The sequence below is a fragment of the Taudactylus pleione genome, unplaced genomic scaffold, assembly GCF_031769625.1.
Source record: "Taudactylus pleione unplaced genomic scaffold, aTauple2 ptg000018l, whole genome shotgun sequence".
In the NCBI taxonomy this organism is placed as follows: domain Eukaryota; kingdom Metazoa; phylum Chordata; class Amphibia; order Anura; family Myobatrachidae; genus Taudactylus; species Taudactylus pleione.
This window is the reverse complement of record NW_028284420.1, coordinates 4,702,253-4,721,947: the sequence shown is the minus strand read 5'-3', so window position 1 is coordinate 4,721,947 and position 19,695 is coordinate 4,702,253.

The following is a 19,695-nucleotide window of genomic DNA, read 5'->3' as shown; positions in this document are numbered from 1 at the left end:
TTGATTGGATGGTAATTTATCTCGCTCCATTTTATCTCTCTCCAAGCTTTGATACATCTCCCCCTGTGTCAGTCAGAGGTGATGAAGCATTGATGGTCCCAGCAGTAAACTGCTTCTTAGTCCCTGGCAGATATTTGCCTGTTAACCCTGTGCCTACTACTACTGCTAATGATACAGCTGTCAACGCTGTTAACTCTCTGAACACCACTGTTACCAAATAAACCATCCATCTGTGTGGTCTAACATCCATTTCCCATTCAGCTGACGCATATTGTAACCAAACAGGTTCTATCACTAGGTTCTACCAATATTACTTGGACTTACTCCTGGATACTTACCTCAAATGAATTTGGAGGGAGTACCCCTTGGCCAAAGGAGTTCTTCATACTTCTGTTTGTCAATGAGGATCTCAGATAACTTGATAAGCTTAATTTATTTTATCCAATGTACGGATAATTCTTATTATGTATATGAATAAAATGTTTTCTACATCATTGCACTATTGCACTCTAATCTCTAGAGGTGTATGAGATAAACTGTTATTGTCTAAAGGGGTTGTCCATATCTGCAAGCCCTGGGTGAAACGTCTGGAATTTAATTTCGTAAAGCTTTATGAAGTTTTCTTCAGCTATTAAGCCTGAATATTCAGTTCACCAACACTGTATATTTTAGAACGTATTACACTATTTTGTTTTTAATTTTATTTAGGGGATCCTACACTTCACAAGGATTATGGAGTCTGTCTCAAAGAAAGAATAGCCTTGACCATTTGATGAGCTTGTAGTATGCAGTCTCAGAAAAGATGTTTTGTAAATAATTAGATTTATTTTCTGGGAGACCCGCTAACCCACACCAACCCTACTGAAATGTCATACTTTAAAACAACTTTGTGATAAATCACCATGGCACAATTATTATAATGGGAGTGGGATAAAAAGACTGGAAATGGCAGTGTAAAGTGGATTACAAAACACTAAAGATGCGTATCCACTTGCCGACTGAGGAATGTTTGAACGATTACGACATCGGAATCGTTCAGTCATTCCTCATTCAGTAAGTGCCCACACTGAATGATGTCGTTCAGTGCAGGCACCCTCCCTCATCCCCAAAGTCCAAACATGTCCAATCTGCCATTATTGGCAGATTGACAGGCATGTTCGGGCGATGATTGATGTCAGAAACAACCAGCGGGAGCGCGCATCGCTGTTCGTTTTCAACATTTTCATGCCCGACTCATACATGATTAATGAGCGATTGAATGATTGCGGTGTCATAATTGTTCAATCGCTCTGTTTAATCGGCAAGTGGATACGCGGCTTAAAGGCTAGGGCTAGGGAAGGGGGCATGGACTAATCGTGGAAGACATGTTCACGCCCCCTTAGAGAAAAAGAAAAAAACTATTTGCAGCGCCGCAATGTGGCGCTGTGCACGGGGAAGGGGGGCGTTGTGAGCCCCCCAGCCTGGTCCAAATCTGGGGGGGGGCACAATCATTATGATCGCCCCACCCCCACAGGCAAGGGAGAGGAGACTGCTGCTCCCATTGCTCAGCAGCAGCGAGCAGTCTCCCAATGCAGCCCAGCACACAGCAGCATGTGCTGGGCTGCTGACAGTTAAGAGGGGCTCCCGCCGGGCCCCTCCAGCAAGCCCAGGCTGGGGTAATTAGTACCCGCTCTCCCCCCCACTCTTGGGACCCCTGGATATAAGAAATAAGGAGATTTTTTCAAACAGATATCACAAATGTAATATGCAGTATTACAAGTACAATCTATGGCGTACCTCTCACTCCAACAATTCTCTCAGACACATTCCTCATCACTGGAGTAAACAGTCTCCTCATCGCTGGAGTAAACAGTCTATAGCTAATTAAATATACTATAAAGTCCACGCCCCACTAAGGCCGGGATGTACTAAGGCTGCGGTGACCATTCCGCCAGTCACCGCAACCTTACTAATCGCATATGTACTAACATATGCGATTAGTATCGCAAAGGACAGCTCTTGCGAAAAGAGCTGCCCTCTGCGAAGCAGCCAACGCCAGGTGACGGGGTCTCCGTGGGACCCCGCCCCTTCCGAGCCCTGGGAGCTTCCTGCTGGTCACCTGTGCAGGAAGCCCCGGGCTCCTCCTCCTCCCTGCACCCGGAAGAAGATTAGGAGGAGGCAGAGGACCCAGGAGGAGCGCGGGCTGGCAACCATGGAGAGCAGGTGAGTGGTGTCGAAGCTGGATAATTGGTTGAGACAAGATGAGCTTAAAATTAGATCGACGCCATCTTGAAAATGAGATCGCAAGACGCCATTTTGCGAATGGCCACCCAGTGCCATTTTAGCTAAACTCGCACTTAAGTACATATGGCGATATTACTATTAGCATCATGCGATTGCATCTTACACCATTTCTCATACACACATAAATAAGCACAATTGCGCTGTTAACTAGTCGCACATTAGCGAATGCATAAGATCCTGTATGAAAATGCTGTTTATTAGCCTCATGCGCACACATCTGCCCCAAGTTAACTAGCGTCTTTCTATCAAACCCCACATACTTACACATTACATATTTACATAAAAGGTTCCATAAGCTTTAAAGTATAAGATTCAAGTTTGTTCATGTATTATAATTGCTGTGAAATAAAGGTTATTTAGTAGCTCAGGTTTAATACATGATAAGTAAGCCGTGCTTGGTATTATACTGATCTGCACCCTCTCCACAGCTTCCCGGTATCGTCGGTGTGAAGATCGCAACATGCATTCGCAACTTATGGACCGCAGAGACTTAAAGCACCGAAATGTACATTATATGACCAACTGTTTCGATTTGCATGAGGCGGGAAACAGAGGCAAGCGGCTGTCGGAGGCTGGACTGTGTCTATTTGAGTCAACCTGTTAAATGCTCTGTAACAGATGCATCCCTTTGGGAACCAATGGCATCAGCGACAAGCCTCTCTTTTATGTTGTCTGTTTCTGTGAGGGTATAAATATGTGTGTAGTGACCCCAGTCGGCAATCTTCTTGCTGAATGCTGATTGACGGAGGTTTCTTGCTGATGCCAGGATCTGGCGAATGTATAACTGTACTTGGGTCTGTATAATTTCTTTGCGCTAAATTGTACTTAGATCATAGCGTGTAACTGACTGTACTTTTACTTGAATAATACTTTGTGCTTTGGAAACACATGTTCAAGGTCTAAAGTCTTTATTTACTGTATGACTGCGTACGCAAATAGTGTCAACCTTAGAGGTTTATAGGAAGGATATTAGAAGGTATAGGCAGGAGTGTATAGAGGTTCAAAGTCAGTATCGTTAGTTGGGGGCTTGTAGTGTGAGGTCACTTACCTGCTCACACGATAAAATACGGTTATTGATATCTCACCAAAGGGTGGATAGTGGCCACACGCAGTTTTCCCTGCAACCACTCGGTGCTGAGAGATCGCTATCCGTTATCGTGTGAATCAAGGTACGCTGACTAGAATCCAGGGACAAGAGAGGAAAAAGTTTGTTTTCCTTTGTTGATAGTATTTTACGTTAAAAGGGGGCACCGCAGTATTGCGCACGCGGCTGAGTCGCAGTTTTGCGCGCATAGTAAAGACGTACTTTTGCATACGCAGCTAAGGGTGAGACATACGGTTGTGTAGTAGTCGCATTATTGTGTATGCGACTAGTCGCACAATAGCGTATACGTATTTCCGGTTGTGCTGCCACATGTTTAAACAAAGCCGTTGAGGTTTACATTTTTCAATTGTTGCCAATAACTGGGTTAATGCGTATTTTTCTGCGCAGGAAAAAAGTGTGTAACTGTGAGTGTTCGTAACTCGGGACCTAAATGTTAAGGGTATCGTAGGATCCTTAAGTGCTAGGCGCAGGAAGGTGACCTAGTGACTCGGTAGCAGCATACCGTTTACTTTTACACAGAGCAGGTGTATGGTTTGTTATTTTTGTTAGGGTTCGGCTCCCAGCGTGATTATAGTGTTCAGTAATCAGTGTGTGTGTTGTGTTAGGCTTATTTGAACATTATAATTGAACCGCATAATCTTGGTTAGATTGTGATTGTGAGCTAGTGAGAGGGTGGACGATATCAACTGGAACAAAAAGGGTACTTTGCTGCCCCCTAGCAGTTGAAACGTAGTGAAAAAGGGATTTTATTGTATGGGAGCATCTTCCTTCCATAGGTGAGTGAAGGCATCTAGAGGTCCATCATAGGGTTTGGTGGATACACCCTTTTTCAAAGGCGTCCGCAGGTAAGTGAAAGTATCTTGACTGTCTTTCACCAGTTTAAATCTTTATTGAAAAACGTAGGAGTTGTCTCAAGATGGGAGCCACGCAAACAATAGAGATGTTAGACAATGATGTGCTGCTAATGGAAGCGCCGCTTGGATCGGCCCATCGTATTATGCATACAAAGTACGGTACTTATACAATAAGGTATTGTGATGTATGGTTTAAGATAACGATGAAGAGTGTTAGACCGTTTCCCAGAATTGGTAGTTTTGATAAAGATGTGTTGGATAATGTCCGGGACCACATCAGTCTGATGCGGTCTCGAGGTAAGAAGGTAAAATATTATGAATGTTTAAAATTGTGGCAGCATGAAGGGGATGCGTGGCTTAAAAATGTGCAAGCGACACAAACTAGTGTCGTGAACGCATTGCCAGAAAATACACCCGCAGCGCTGGATTGCAATGCATGCGAGCCGCAAAATGGCGCGCATGTGCAGCAAGGTAGCATTGCGGAAGGTATTGCCAGCAGTTCACGCGCACCACCGCCACCTTATGTGGATGGGGGTGCAAGTACAGTTATCGAAAAAATCCATAAAAATGTAACAAGCAATTTGTACCCTCTCTTAAGCAACCATAAAGAAAATGTTCTTGATGTGGATGATGAGCCTATTGAAATGTCTGCCATTTCCCATGCTGTACAAATGATAGATGCAATACCACGACAATCATGAGTGGTGCCGCCATCTCCATCGGTAACAGCAAGGGAAGTGCTAACACCCTCTGCACCCGTAGAGGAAGTTGTTAATACCATACGTAGCAGCAACAGATTAAACCCCCAGCCAGGTAACAAGGTCAAAGGTAGCAGCGCTGCCGGTCTACATCCCATTCGGACAATAACTGTTCCGAATGGAAATACAGATGTGAAAGGTGTAGTGCCCACGAGGGAAGTGGTAATGCATTGTCCTTGGACAAGGGCAGTACTAAATTCCATCATAAATGATTTCCCCGATCCCAAAAAAGAACTAGCCAAATGTCAAAGATTTTTGAGGAATTTGGGTAGTTCTCATGAGCCAACTAATAAAGATTGGCGAGTGGTGTTAAGGGCCTGTCTACCACACAATATCGACATGACAAAATTTATCACTGATTGTGTATTGGATGGTGATGTTCCCTTAACAGACCAAGTAAACCAAGGTAATATTTCCCGCTTTATAACTCAATTGGGTATATTTTTTCCAGTAGTAGTTAACTGGAACAACATTTTCACCATAAAGCAAAAGGAGAAGATTATTGTGACCGGGCTCTGCAGGCTATCACCCAGTACACTGGGTTAGAGGATATTAAAGATAGCACTCACCACAGGGGAATGATAGTCACCATACTCATGGATGGTCTTAAAGAGAACCTAAAGACCCGGGTTCAGACCTCACAGCCTGGCTGGAGGGGAGTCACAATAGATACCCTCATAGAATCTGCCATAGAACATGATAAAAACATCTCAAAGAAGAGAGAGACCCAGAGCGAAAAACTAATGGCTGTCAGTATCCAAGCTCTGGAAGGAATGACGGTAACATCACAGCCAGTAGACACACTTGCACCCACACACACACACACTTACACCTGAACAGTTATCCGCCCTCACTAATCCTACGCAACAGCAAACACAGCTCTATCCCACAAACCCTACACAACCACAGGTCCCATACTACCCACAAACTTCATGCCCCCCACAATACCCATATCCTCCATATCCCTACCCATATCCACCACCTTTCCCCCCTGCTCAAATCTCACAACAACCCATGTCTTCAACAGGACATTTAAATATAAACTGTCCGGTAAAAATGGTAGGACCCCCAAACCAGAGAGTACCTGGATATCCCCATAAAGGATATGCACAGAGACCAGCAAATGTCCAACAGGCACCAGCTCCAATTGTGGCCGTTAATGCTTTTTTGGAGAATGGTAGCCAACGCTAGGGGTCAGGTCATACCTGTAGTCTACAGATAGTCAGGTTAATGGGAAGTACTAGGGAATAACCGATCATGATGGTTGATGTAGCTGGTACTAAATATCCTTTCTTGTAGACACAGGGGCGACCAGGTCAGTGATAAAATCTACCGTTAATTTACAGGTGACCAACGAGACAGTACCAACAATGGGTGTAACAGGTAAAGTGCAACATTATCCTTTAACAAAGTCCACAGAGGTTACTATCGGGCCGTTGCATACCAGGCATTATTTTCTTCTTGCTGCAGCGGCTCCTACTAACCTGATGGGTAGAGATCTGTTATGTAAGATGGGATGTGTCATATACTGCAACCCTGATGGTGTATCCCAGAGAGAGTTGCAAACGAGGTGCAGGATATGTTGGACACTCCCCAAAGGATAATGTATCACTCTACCAGTTTAAATGAAAATCCATCTCAGGTAGATTAAATGTTGTCCCAAATTCCAGATTCCCTTTGGACTAAAGATGGACAGGACACTGGAATAATGGCAAACATAAGTCCCGTAATGGTAAATTTAAAAGGCGGTAGGCAAGCTCCAAAAATCCCCCAGTACCCACTAAAACAGGAGGTAGAATTAGGGTTTTTTCCAATAATTGAGCGATTATTGCAACAGGGAATTTTAGTTCGTACAGCTAGTGTAGCCAACAGTCCCATCTTTCCAGTGAAGAAGAGTGGTGGGAGGGGTTATAGGCTGGTACAAGACCTTAGAGGTGTTAATAAGGTAGTAGAGAGCCAATTCTCTGTAGTGCCAAATCCAGCTGTCATTCTTATGCAGATCCCACCAAATGCAACCCATTTCACTGTCATTGACCTCTGTTCTGCTTTCTTCTCTGTGCCTCTCCACCCTGATTGTCAGTATTTATTCGCATTCACATACAGAGGTGTACAATATACATGGACATGGTTGCCCCAAGGTTTCATATCTTCTCCCAGGCCTTCATGACTGTTTACAATCTTTTCAACCTGCCAATGGATCTGTTCTTTCAATATGTGGACGATTTATTGCTATGTTCTGATTCATTTATGTCATGTTTGAATGATACTAAACTTTTGTTGCTTCATCTCTCGCATACAGGACACAAGGTTGCTAAGGACAAACTACAGCCGTGCCAATCCAGAGTAAAATATTTGGGACACTGCCTAACTCAGGGGTTACGATGTCTTACAAATGACAGAATCCAGGCCATACAGAACATGACACTGCCGCAGAACCAGCAGCAAATTCGTACCTTCTTGGGAATGTATGGATACTGTAGAATGTTGATCCCAGGTTTTTCTATTTTGGCCTTGCCCTTACAGGACTTAGTCTCTTCTTCAAAGCCCGATCGTGTCATACACACAGAGGAATCAGAGCAGGCTTTCCTTAATCTTAAGGATAGTCTGACAAAAGCACCTGCATTGGGAATACCTGATTATGAAAAACCTTTTGATTTGTATTGTACGGAAGCCGATAGTTGTGCTGCAGGTGTCCTCACACAAAAACATGGTGATGCCAGTAGGCCCATAGCATACTACAGTGCCCAATTGGACACTGTGGCAAGATCACTCCACACCTGTTTGAGAAGTGTAGAAGCTACCGCTCTATTGGTAAGTAAAAGTGAGGACGTAGTATTGGGCCATGATATGATTGTCTACACTCCCCATGCTGTATCTTCTCTGCTGAACTCTGCCCAAACCAGACATGTTTCTTCAGCTAGGTTTACCAAATGGGAAATAGCTCTAATTGCACCTGCAAAGATCACTGTTAAACGTTGCAGCACGCTGAATCCAGTAACGTATTTACCATATGTACAACATGATGTACAAAGGGTGGAAGGAGATGAGTTGCTGGCAGGAGGTGAGTTCAGCGGACATAATGATGCACACGATTGTATGGAATATCTGAATCAGACCTTTACTGCTAGACCTGACATACGTGACACACCTTTAGAGAATGTAGATGTGACTTTTTACACGGATGGGAGTTGTCATAGACAAACAGACACAGGTGAGTTATGTACAGGTTATGCTGTTGTAAATGACACAGACATCATAGAAGCTGAACCTCTTGGTCCTCCTCACTCAGACCAGGCGGCAGAGTTAGTAGCACTAACAAGAGCGTGTGAACTGGCAGCAGGCAAGTCAGCTAACATTTACACTGACTCTAGGTATGCGTTCGGGGTGGTGCACGATTTCGGGGCTCTATGGCGTCTGAGAAATTTTATGACAGCAGCAGGCACACCAGTTGCACACTCTAGACACATAAAACAATTATTAAAAGCAATTCAACTGCCCCAAACAGTGGCAGTAATTAAATGTAAAGCCCATACATAAGAGGATGATCCGGTGTCACTGGGCAACAACAGAGCCGATGAAGCTGCAAAATGGGCAGCAGGGTTAAAATTGTTTTCTCCAACTGAACAAATTATGTCTTTTCAAACAATTGACATGCTGAAATTAATTGAGATGCAAAATTTGTGTTCAATCCAGGAAAAGTCCATCTGGAAATCCAAGGGATGTAGGCAAGAGTCCTCGGGGCTCTGGAGGGACGGACAAGGTAAGCCAGTAGCCCCCAAAGCATATTACCCCAGCCTGGCTGAGGCAGCCCACAGTCTGACTCATCTGGGAAAGCAAGGTATGTGTAAATTGGTGAGGGCATACTGGTGTGGACCAGGTTTTTCTTCCCAAGCAGAAAAGAGAGCAATTTCCTGTCTGACCTGCTTGAGGAAGAACATAGGGAAAGCGATCCCTACCGAACCATCCCACATTCCACCAACTGATGGACCTTTCCAGGTAATACAAATCGATTTCATCCAATTACCACCCTGCAGGAATCTTAAGTATGTATTAGTGTGCACTGACGTATTTTCCAACTGGGTTGAGGTCTACCCAGCAGCCACTATTACTGCTGCATTTACTGCCAAGAAAATAGTTCAGGAATTTGTATGCAGGTACGGTATCCCTAAAATCATCGAGAGTGACAGGGGTACTCATTTCACAGGTGATGTTTTTCAAAATATGTGTAAGCTGATGGGTATTAATAGCCGATTTCCCACCCCCTACCGACCGCAAGCCAGCACCAAGGTAGAGAGGATGAACGGGACTATTAAAAATAAGTTAAGTAAAATCATGGCAGAGACTGGACTAGGATGGCCAGAAGCGTTACCATTGGTTCTGCATAGTATAAGGACCACTCCTAGACCCCCTCTAAATCTGTCCCCCTTTGAAATACTGTTTGGTAGACAACCTCATTTGATTATAAGTCCACAGGAAGACTTGAAGGGTAACAACGAGGTAACTGTAAGGTATCTTATATCAATGAGTAAGCAGTTAAAACTACAGGAGCAGAAACTGAAATTGTTGTCCAATGATATGCCTGAAATTAACTGTCATGATGTTGAACCAGGAGAGTATGTTATGATCAGAAATTTCTTGCATTCAGGTTGCTTGACTGATCGGTGGGAAGGTCCATACCAGGTGCTGCTGACAAGTACTACATCTTTGAAGGTGGCTGAGAGAGATACCTGGGTTCATTCTACTCACTGCAAAAAGGTCAATCAACCGGTGGAGAAATAAGTCAAAGACAAGGCTGATAACGTGGACCTGTCTATCTCGCACTTGTTCCGGTAGGATTGAAAAGATCGTAGTGAGATACCTGAACTAAAAGAAATTTTGCAGGTCTTTGTTGTGACAATGGACTGGCCTGCTGTGTTCATTTTCATATTCTTTTCCAGAGTTTTCACCATTCTGGTTGTTTCGGGGATATCCGGTTTCTGTGACGGGGGACCAATTTAGGAGATGGGAGCTGATGGCAGTGCTGATGGAGTGGAGTCAGGAGGAGTGCAATGCCAGTCAGGGGAGTGTCTGACCAATCTTAGTACTGTTATTGTTAAGAGAGCTGTAATTCCGGATACTCTGGGACAGTGTGGAGGTTTATTGTCTGAAGATTCCTGTATTTGTGAGCTTTGTGGGTCCCTAGTTGATGAGAACTGTATTCAATGGTGCCAGCCTAAATATAACCCGTACTGGGGTGGGTATCCTTTAGAGGATTATCATAGCATGGTGGGCAAAGTGTTAAATCAAACTGATTGCTGGGTGTGTTCACATGTGCCACAGGGACAGCATAACATAGGGTTGGTGCCATTTCCGCTGAATATCATGGAAATTTTAGAATTACAAAAAGGGAAAACATTGGATGGAAAATTCCTCTCATCCAAACCACCTCATTTCAAACTCTACCAATTCCAAGTAGATAGATCACTTTTGTGTTTAAACATAACCAACCCCAATAAACTCGGGAGTTGGGAAATGATGGGGAAAATCAAACTGATTGCTGGGTGTGTTCACATGTGCCACAGGGACAGCATAACATAGGGTTGGTGCCATTTCCGCTGAATATCATGGAAATTTTAGAATTACAAAAAGGGAAAACATTGGATGGAAAATTCCTCTCATCCAAACCACCTCATTTCAAACTCTACCAATTCCAAGTAGATAGATCACTTTTGTGTTTAAACATAACCAACCCCAATAAACCCGGGAGTTGGGAAATGATGGGGAATAATCAGATGATGACCTTCTCACAGAGAGCTGATAATGAGTCCGTAAACCATGATCTGTTACACTCAATTAAATCTAGTGGGAGACATTATAGGAACCGGTATACATTGAGTTCCACCAAAGAAATTATTGGTAAGTTACCAGATGGTTATTGTGCTAAAATAATACAACCAGAGATTTGCATGTACCAGATGGAAGACCCTGAGATAGGATTGTTTGCAAGGGAAATGTGTTTAATGTTAATGATGCATACTATCCCTTATGTTCTCCCTGATAATGTGTATTTTATATGTGGAAGAAAGGCGTATAAGTGGCTCTCCCCGAGTTCCGAAGGTTTGTGTTACCTGGGAAGAGTAGTCCCAGAAGTTATGACCCTCACACATGTTGAAATGCTTGGTATCCGTAAAAACACACCATCACCATATCTTCACACACCGTATGAACACAGAGGCAAATGAAATATGATACCTGGTGACGTGCATAAAGCCACTCAGTTAATTAGTGAGACAACTTGCTTCCAAGTTTTAGTCACACTGGATCCCACCAAAATCGCTCGGGGTACATTAAATTTTAGATATATTCAGGAACTCGCTAAATTAATAGATAATATCACCGAGATGTATGATGACACATTCAGGTATACAGGGAGAGAATTGCAAGCGTACAAGAAAGAACTGGTGCAACACAGACTAGTTTTAAATCATTTAACTGCTGTTACTGGAGGGTATTGCGTAACTTTGGCAACCCAATTTGGAGTAAAGTGTTGCACCTATGTCACCAATGATACCAGCGACCCCAAAGAGGTGATAGACCGGAAGATGGACAAAATTCTGCAGCTAAAATGGGAGTTTCATAAGAACCATAATGCTTCAGTGGCTGAAGTAGGGGAGAAAATAGAAGGATGGGTCTCATGGTTGAACCCAGTGAAATGGTTCTCAGGCCTAGGGGAATGGGTCCAGGAAGTGATCGCCAGCATAGGAAAATTCTTGATCCTTATACTGATTGTCATCATAATAATTGGCCTATGTGTCCGGTGTGTTCCTTTTGTGTTGAAGTGTGGAAAATTTAAAAATAGAGTAAAACGAAAGAATGAAATTATGATGGTGGTCAGTAATGGCAATATGAATACTGAGGTAAATATAGAACTGCATTACAACCCTGAACTAGGAAATACCATCATCTAATATATTATATTTAGACATGCATAGAATGTATTGTTGAAATGTTACTTTTGAAACACCTCAGATAATGTAAAGTCTCAACTTCCCTTCAAGACTGCCTTTATAAGAATGATGCATCCCCACATCACCCCCATGATCTTCCAAGATCCGCGGTGTGCGTATAATAGTAGTTTTATGTCCCCAATCAGAGACACATTATTGATGGATTAAGAACCACCTTGTGTCATCCCATAATAACATTAAGTAATCTATATATGTAAGCCTAAATTAATTTTTAAAATCAGATTGTGATAGCATTTTGTTCGCTATCAAAGGGTGGACTGTCAAAGCTGGATAATTAGCTGAGACAAGATCAGCTTAAAATTAGATCATAATGACGCCATCTTGCGACTGTCCGCAAGACGCCATCTTGAAAATGAGATCGCAAGATACCATTTTGCGAATGGTCGCCCAGCGCCATTTTAGCTAAACTCAAACTTAAGTACATATGGCGATGTTACTATTAGCATCATGCGATTGCATCTTTCACCATTTCTCGTACACACATAAATACGCACAATTGTGCTGTTAACTAGTCGCACATTAGCGAATGCATAAGATCCTGTATGAAAATGCTGTTTATTAGCCTCATGCGCACACATCTGCCCCAAGTTAACTAGCTTCTTTCTATCAAACCCCACATACTTACACATTACATATTTACATACAAGGTTCCATAAGCTTTAAAGTATAAGATTCAAGTTTGTTCATTTATTATAATTGCTGTGAAATAAAGGTTATTTAGTAGCTCAGGTTTAATACATGATAAATAAGCCGTGTTTGGTATTATACTGATCTGCACCCTCTCCACAGCTTCCCGGTATTGTCGGTGTAAAGATAGCAACATGCATTGGCAACTTATGGACCACAGAGACTTAAAGCACCGAAATGTACATTATATGACCAACTGTTTAGATTTGCATGAGGCGGGAAACAGAGGCAACCGGCTGTCGGAGGCTGGACTGTGTCTATTTGAATCAACCTGTTAAATGCTCTGTAACAGGTGCATCCCCCTTGGGAACCAATGGCATCAGCGACAAGCCTCTCTTTTATGTTGTCTGTTTCTGTGAGGGTATAAATGTGTGTGTAGTGACCCCAGTCGGGAGTCTTCTTGCTGAATGCTGATTGACGGAGGTTTCTTGCTGATGCCAGGATCTGGTCCAGAGCGCATGCGTATGTATAACTGTACTTGGGTCTGTATAATTTCTTTGCACTAAATTGTACTTAGATCATAGCGTGTAACTGACTGTACTTTTACTTGAATAATACTTTGTGCTTTGAAAACACAGGTTCAAGGTCTAAAGTCTTTATTTACTGTATGACTGCGTACACAAATAGCGTCAACCTTAGAGGTTTATAGGAAGGCTATTAGAAGGTATAGGCAGGAGTGTATAGAGGTTAAAAGTCAGTATCGTTAGTGGGGGCCAGCGCTGGGCGACGGCAGGGCAGCAAGGTGGCGGCAAAGCATTATGAGCGTGGTACGGTAAGAAGCCCATAGGCTTCTATAGGGTAATGCCAGGTTATTCTGGCGTTACCCTCTGCACCGATAAAAGTGCGGCCGGGGCTTAGTACTTATGGAAATGCAGTGAAAACCCAGAAAATGGGAGTTTTACCACATTTTTCCTTTAGTACATCCCGGCCTAAGGGCCTGATTCAGAGATTTATGCTAATGCTTTCGCATCTACGATCTCTTACTGTTCGCAGTTGCTAAAACATGGTAAAGGCTATCAAAATATAGTTGAGCACAGGGACGCCCACTGCTGCCTTCTCATATCCGTCCGACGACGTGCAACAGCGTAAACATCACGCAGCATGTAAGTAATGTCTGACCAGCAATCGCTGCATGTGCACAGTATGGCTTTTGCACATGCATAATAGCAAACAGTCGTTTTGCGTAAATCTCTGAATCAGCCTGTGTGAGCTGGTTGGGTACCATTGATGCATTTGGGCTAGGACTTGGGCCCCCGAAGTGTATAGCACTGAAGTGAAGGTGCAATGTAGACTAAATAGACTCTGAACTCATTCTTGCCCTGATGAACTTTATCCATACTTTCCAACATTCAACTCCCTCCCTGAATGCCTGCATACAGCAGGGAACAAGGCCAGACAATACCTCCGTATTGGGGGCATGACCACACGATCGCATCATCGTGGCCCTGCCCCCTCTTCACAATGCTGAAATTAAAGGTATTGTAAAGCAGGAAGTGGGGCCACAATGATGCGATTCAGCACGAATCGCGTCATCGCCCCCCCTGCTGCGGGGGTTTCTATTAGTAGTACAGGGGGGCAGACGGCAGCCGGGAGGCTTGCCTGCCTTTCCGGGGGTCGGGAGCAGCATCCGATATTCGGGAGGCTCCCGGTTAAATCGGGAGGGTAGGCAAGCCTGACTTTTTCAAATTAGCAGATTTAAATATTTATCAGATAAATGGTCTTATCTGGTCAGCATTGTTAAGTGTATAGCAACTCAGGGGGTCATTCAAAGGACGCTCGCAAACGGGTTGATGTTGCCCCACTGCGCATGCGCACGACGGAGGGAGCTCCGTCGTGCGCATGCGCGAGACCCGGATAGCGACGGGCTCTCCGTCGCTCCGGGTTTCGCACCAAAGGGGGCGTGCTGTCGATGTTGGTTGACAGCACGCCCCCTTTGGTGGGCGTGCCGGGGGCGTGACTGCCAGACGGAGGCATTCCCATGGGAACGCCTACCATCTGAAGCCGGCCCCACTGACATCACTAGTGATGTCAGTGGGAGTGATTTTGGCTCTGATAGAGCCAAAATCACTCCTGGGCTTGCGGAAGCGAGACCCTACAGAGAGAGCGCTCTGGTCAGAGCGTTCAGCTCTGAATCAGGCCCTCAGTCAGTCTCTACTGTCCTCTTCATGCTTTGGCGCTGGTAACAACTGGTGCTACTCTGCTTTGATTAAGTCTGGGATTCTGGGATTTTTCTACGGTTCCCCCGTCTTCTCCTGCTCTGCATTTTTCCATATTAGAGAACTTGGTCTCCTGTTAATTTTAGATGCGATGATGTTTTGTTTCTTTGTAATAATGTACAGTATGACACGTTGCTGTTTTAAATTGTAATTGTTGACATCATGGGCCAGATTCAGAGGTGGATGCAGAGTCAATGCCGTACACAAGGGGTCAATGTTTTCAGTCTGCGCATGCATCAAAGTTGCACTGCGCATGTGTCACGGTGGTTACCACTTTAAGGGGCCTATTCATTATCGGACACTGTATGGCCCCCTATGATTAAGGAATGATCTCCCTGCGAGGGATACTTAAGTATCCAACTCGCAGCGAGGGAAACTTTGCACCAATGCAATTCATCATTGCTCTGGTGCAGGGACAGCTGCTCCGAAAAGCAGCTGTCCTCTTGGTTAGTATCGAAGCTACAGAAGTAGCTACATTACTTACCTCCTCACTGTCGGCGCGGCTGTGCCGCTACGCAAAGCCACGGGGGAGGTAGTGAGAAGGCGACAGAGGGATCCACTCGGATCCCTCTTCATATCCCTGGCTTCCCATAGAAAGGAGCGGTGATCCGAGAACAAGCTCCATCTGAAGATGGCACTTGTTATCACAAGCAAACTCTGAAAACTTTCCATATGGGACCCCTGATGATGAATGGCCCGGTAGCTAAAATATATGGAAACTAGCATTTCTGCATGTTTACCGGGCCATTTCTCGATGATGAATAGGCCCCATAGACGTAGATCGAAATTGCATGCAGAGAGATGCAATTTTCAGCTAGCCAGAGGTGGGCTTGTCACGGTCTAAGATGCAGTTGCAATGATGGTGCATTGTAGTACGTGTGGCAACGTAATACAGTCGCTACCAATGGGCATCTTAGTAGGCTGAGAATCGGTTGCAGAATTTGCATAATGACCCAGATGCGGCTGCGTAAAAAGACGCAGTCATGCCGACCTCTGAATCAGGCCCCTGCGCGTCTATTTTTCATTGACTGTTTACAATTTTCAATAAATTATATTTAAAAAAACAAAAAACTCAAAAAACAATGTGTAATATATTGGCACTTCGGACCTGATTCAGACCCGCTCGCTAGATGCGATCGCTCGCTGTGAGCAATATTCACCCATCTGCGAATGCGTATAATTCACAGTGCGCGTGCGCAAGCCATTCATTGCGATCTGATTTTGCATAAGGATACTGAATTTAAACCTCTATACGCTCCTGCCTATACCTTCTAAAAACCTGCCTATACCTTCTAAAATTGACGCTATTTGCGTGCGCAGTCATACAGTAAATAAATGCCTTCAGACTTTGAGAAAATGTGTTCCAACGCACAACGTTTATTATTCAAGCAAAGTACAGATAGTTACACGCTGTGATCTAAATACAATTTAGCGCAAAGAAATTATACAGACCCAAGGTACAGTTACACATATGCACGCACTCTGGGACCAGATTCCGGCATCAACAAGAAACCTCCATCAACAGCATCAGTATTAAGACTGAAGACTGGGGTCAGAACACACATATATATACCCTTACAGAAAAAGACTATACAATAGAGAGGTTGTTGCGATACCATTGGTTCTCCATCACGGTGCTTCTGTTACAGGGCATTTAACAGGTTGATTCAAATGGACACAGACCAGCCTCCAACATCCTTTTGTCTCCATTTTCCCCCCTCATGCAAACCTAAGCTGTTAATTTTACAAAGTACATTTTGGTGTTTTAACTCTCTACGGTCCATAAGTTGAGAATGCATGTTGCAATCTTCACACCGATGATACCAGAAAGCTGTTGAGAAAGTGCAGATCAGTACAACACCAAACGGTTTACTTATCATGTATTAAACCTTAGATACCAAATAGCCTTTATTTCACAGCATTAGTAATAAATGGATAAAACTTGAATCTTATACTTTGAAGCTATGGAACCTTTTATGTGAGTGTGCAGTGCGTAAGTATTATGGGTTTGGGAAAAGACGCTAGTTAACTTGTGGCAGATGCATACGCATGAAGCTAATAAACAGCGTTCACATGCAGGATATCATGCATTCGCTAATGTGCGTTATGTTAACAGCGCAACTGTGCATAATATGCGGTGGTTATGCATGTGAGTCTATTTATGATGGATATTATATATATATATATATATATATATATTTCATTCCTTACTAACATTTTTAAACTGCAATGCAATGTGTTATGGGCAGTGAGCTTCACTCTCAAACAGGGTGGAGACCCCCCGCCGATTGCTGGTGCCATCGTGTCTGACAGTGAGTTTAAAAGCTTTCTTCTGCCTAATTAGGATACCTGTGTCAGTTCTTTTCAAGCAGATTTCTTACCATTGTTCATTCAGTCAAATTCAAGTGTATGGGCCATATTACAATTGCCACAGCTACACCTGTCCACATGTGGGGTCTCTCCCTTTACATGCAAAAATGCCCACAGTTCCTGGTGTATTGTCTTTTCTAATTATTTTTCTCAGAAAGCTGGTTTTTTTAGTTGTTTTGGTATTTTTCTATGCAAGGTTGTCCCCACAATGGGTTTGTCATGGCTTCTAAAAGGATTACCAAAAACATTGCCATCTGTACTTAGCTCGTGAGTTGTAACTTAAACTGGCGCTGGACGGCCATTCGCAAAATGGCGTTGTGCAGATTCTTATTTTTAAGATGGAGTCTGGTTTCCATTCGCAAGATGGTGTCGCTCAAAGCCAAGTTTACACTGATTCTGTCTCAGCCACTAAACCAGCTTCGAGAGTCCACCCTTTGATAGCAAACAACATGCTATCATACTCTGATTTTAAAATTAATTTTAGGCTTGCATATGGGGTATTATTTTAACGTTATTTTTATGGGATGGCACAAGGTGGTTTCAATCCATCTATACTGGGTCTCTAGAAGGGAACATAAAACTACCATTATATGCACACCGCGGATCTTGGGAGATCATGGGAAAGATGTGGGGATGCACCAGTCCTATAAAGGAAGTTTAGAAGGGGAAGAGAGACTTACATCATTTAAAATGTTTAAATGAGAAAAAAAAAATTAACATTTTAATTATACATTTTACACATTTCTAAATATGATACATTACATGATGGTATTTCCTAGTTCAGGGTTGTAATGCAGTTCTACATGTACCTCAGTATTCATATGGGCACTACTAACCACCATCAAAATTTCACTCTTCCGATTTACCTTATTTTTACATTTTCCACACTTCAACAGATTAGGAACACACTTGACACATATGCCAATTACTATGATGACAACCAGTATAAGGATCAGGAGTTTACCTATGCTTGCGATCATTTCCTGGACACGCTCCCCTAGACCTGAGAACCACTTCGCTGGGTTCAACTATGAAACCCATTCCTCTAACTTCCCCTCTACTTCAGCCACTGAAGCATTATGGTTCTTCCGAAATTCCCATTTTAGCTGCAGAATTTCATCCATCTTCCGGTCTATCACCTCCTTGGAGTCGCTGGTATCATTGCTGACATAGGTGCAACACTTCACTCCAATTTGGGTGGCCAAAGTTACGCAGTACCCTCCAGTAACAGCGGTTAAATAATTTAACACTAGCCTGTGTTGCACCAGTTCTTTCTTGTATGCTTGCAATTCCCTACCTGTATACCTGAAGGTGTCATCATACATCTCGGTGATATTATCTATCAATTTAGCAAGATCCTGAATATATCTAAAATTTTATGTACCCCGAGCGATCCTGGTGGGATCCAGTGTGACTAAAACTTGAAAGCCAGTTGTCTCACTAATTAACTGTGTGACTTTATGCACATCACCAGGTATCATATTTCTTTTGCCTCTGTGTTCATACTGTGTGTGAAGATATGGTGATGGTGTGTTTTTATGAATACCAAGCATTTCACCATGTGTAAGGGTCATCATTTCTGGAAGTATTCTTCCCAAATAACATAACAATTACGGTACTAGGACTGGTCAGACACTCCCCTGATTTGGCATAGTACTCCTCCTCTCGACTCCACTTCATTGATATAACTATCAGCTCCCCTCTCCGTCCTCTGTCTTCCATCACAGAAACTGGATATCCCCAAACAGATCATCACGACAGAAACTCTGGAAGAAAGAACTAGGATGGCCACAGCAGACCACTCCATTGCTGGAAGCACTGATCTACACATTTCTTTAGCTCAGGTATCTCACCGCACCTTTTAACCCTCCCGGAACAGGCTTGCAATCGACAGGTTCACGTTATCTGCCTCGACTCTGCCCCGTATCTCCACCGGTTGGTTGACCTTTCTACAGTGAGTAGAATGGACCCAGGTATCTCTCTTGGCCACCTTCAGCAACACCTGATGCGGACCTTCCCACCGATCTACCGGACAACCTGAGCGTAAGAAATTTTGGATCATAACAAATTCCCCAGGTTTGACATCATGACAATTTGCTTCTGGCATATCAGGTGACAACAGTTTCAGTTTCTGCTGCTGCTGTTTTAACTGCTTACTCATTGATATAAGATACTTTACAGTTACCTCGTTGTTACCTTTCGAATCTTCCTGCGGACTTATAATCAAATGAGGTTGTCTACCAAACAGTATTTCAAAGGGGGACAGATTTAGAGGAGGCCTGGGGGTGGTCCTTGTGCTACTATTACTCATCAACTTACACATGCTTCTGGATGACCCCACCTGTGAAATGAATATCCCTATACTCTAGGGATACCATATCATACAACCTTCTGTACAATTAAACCCTGTTAATA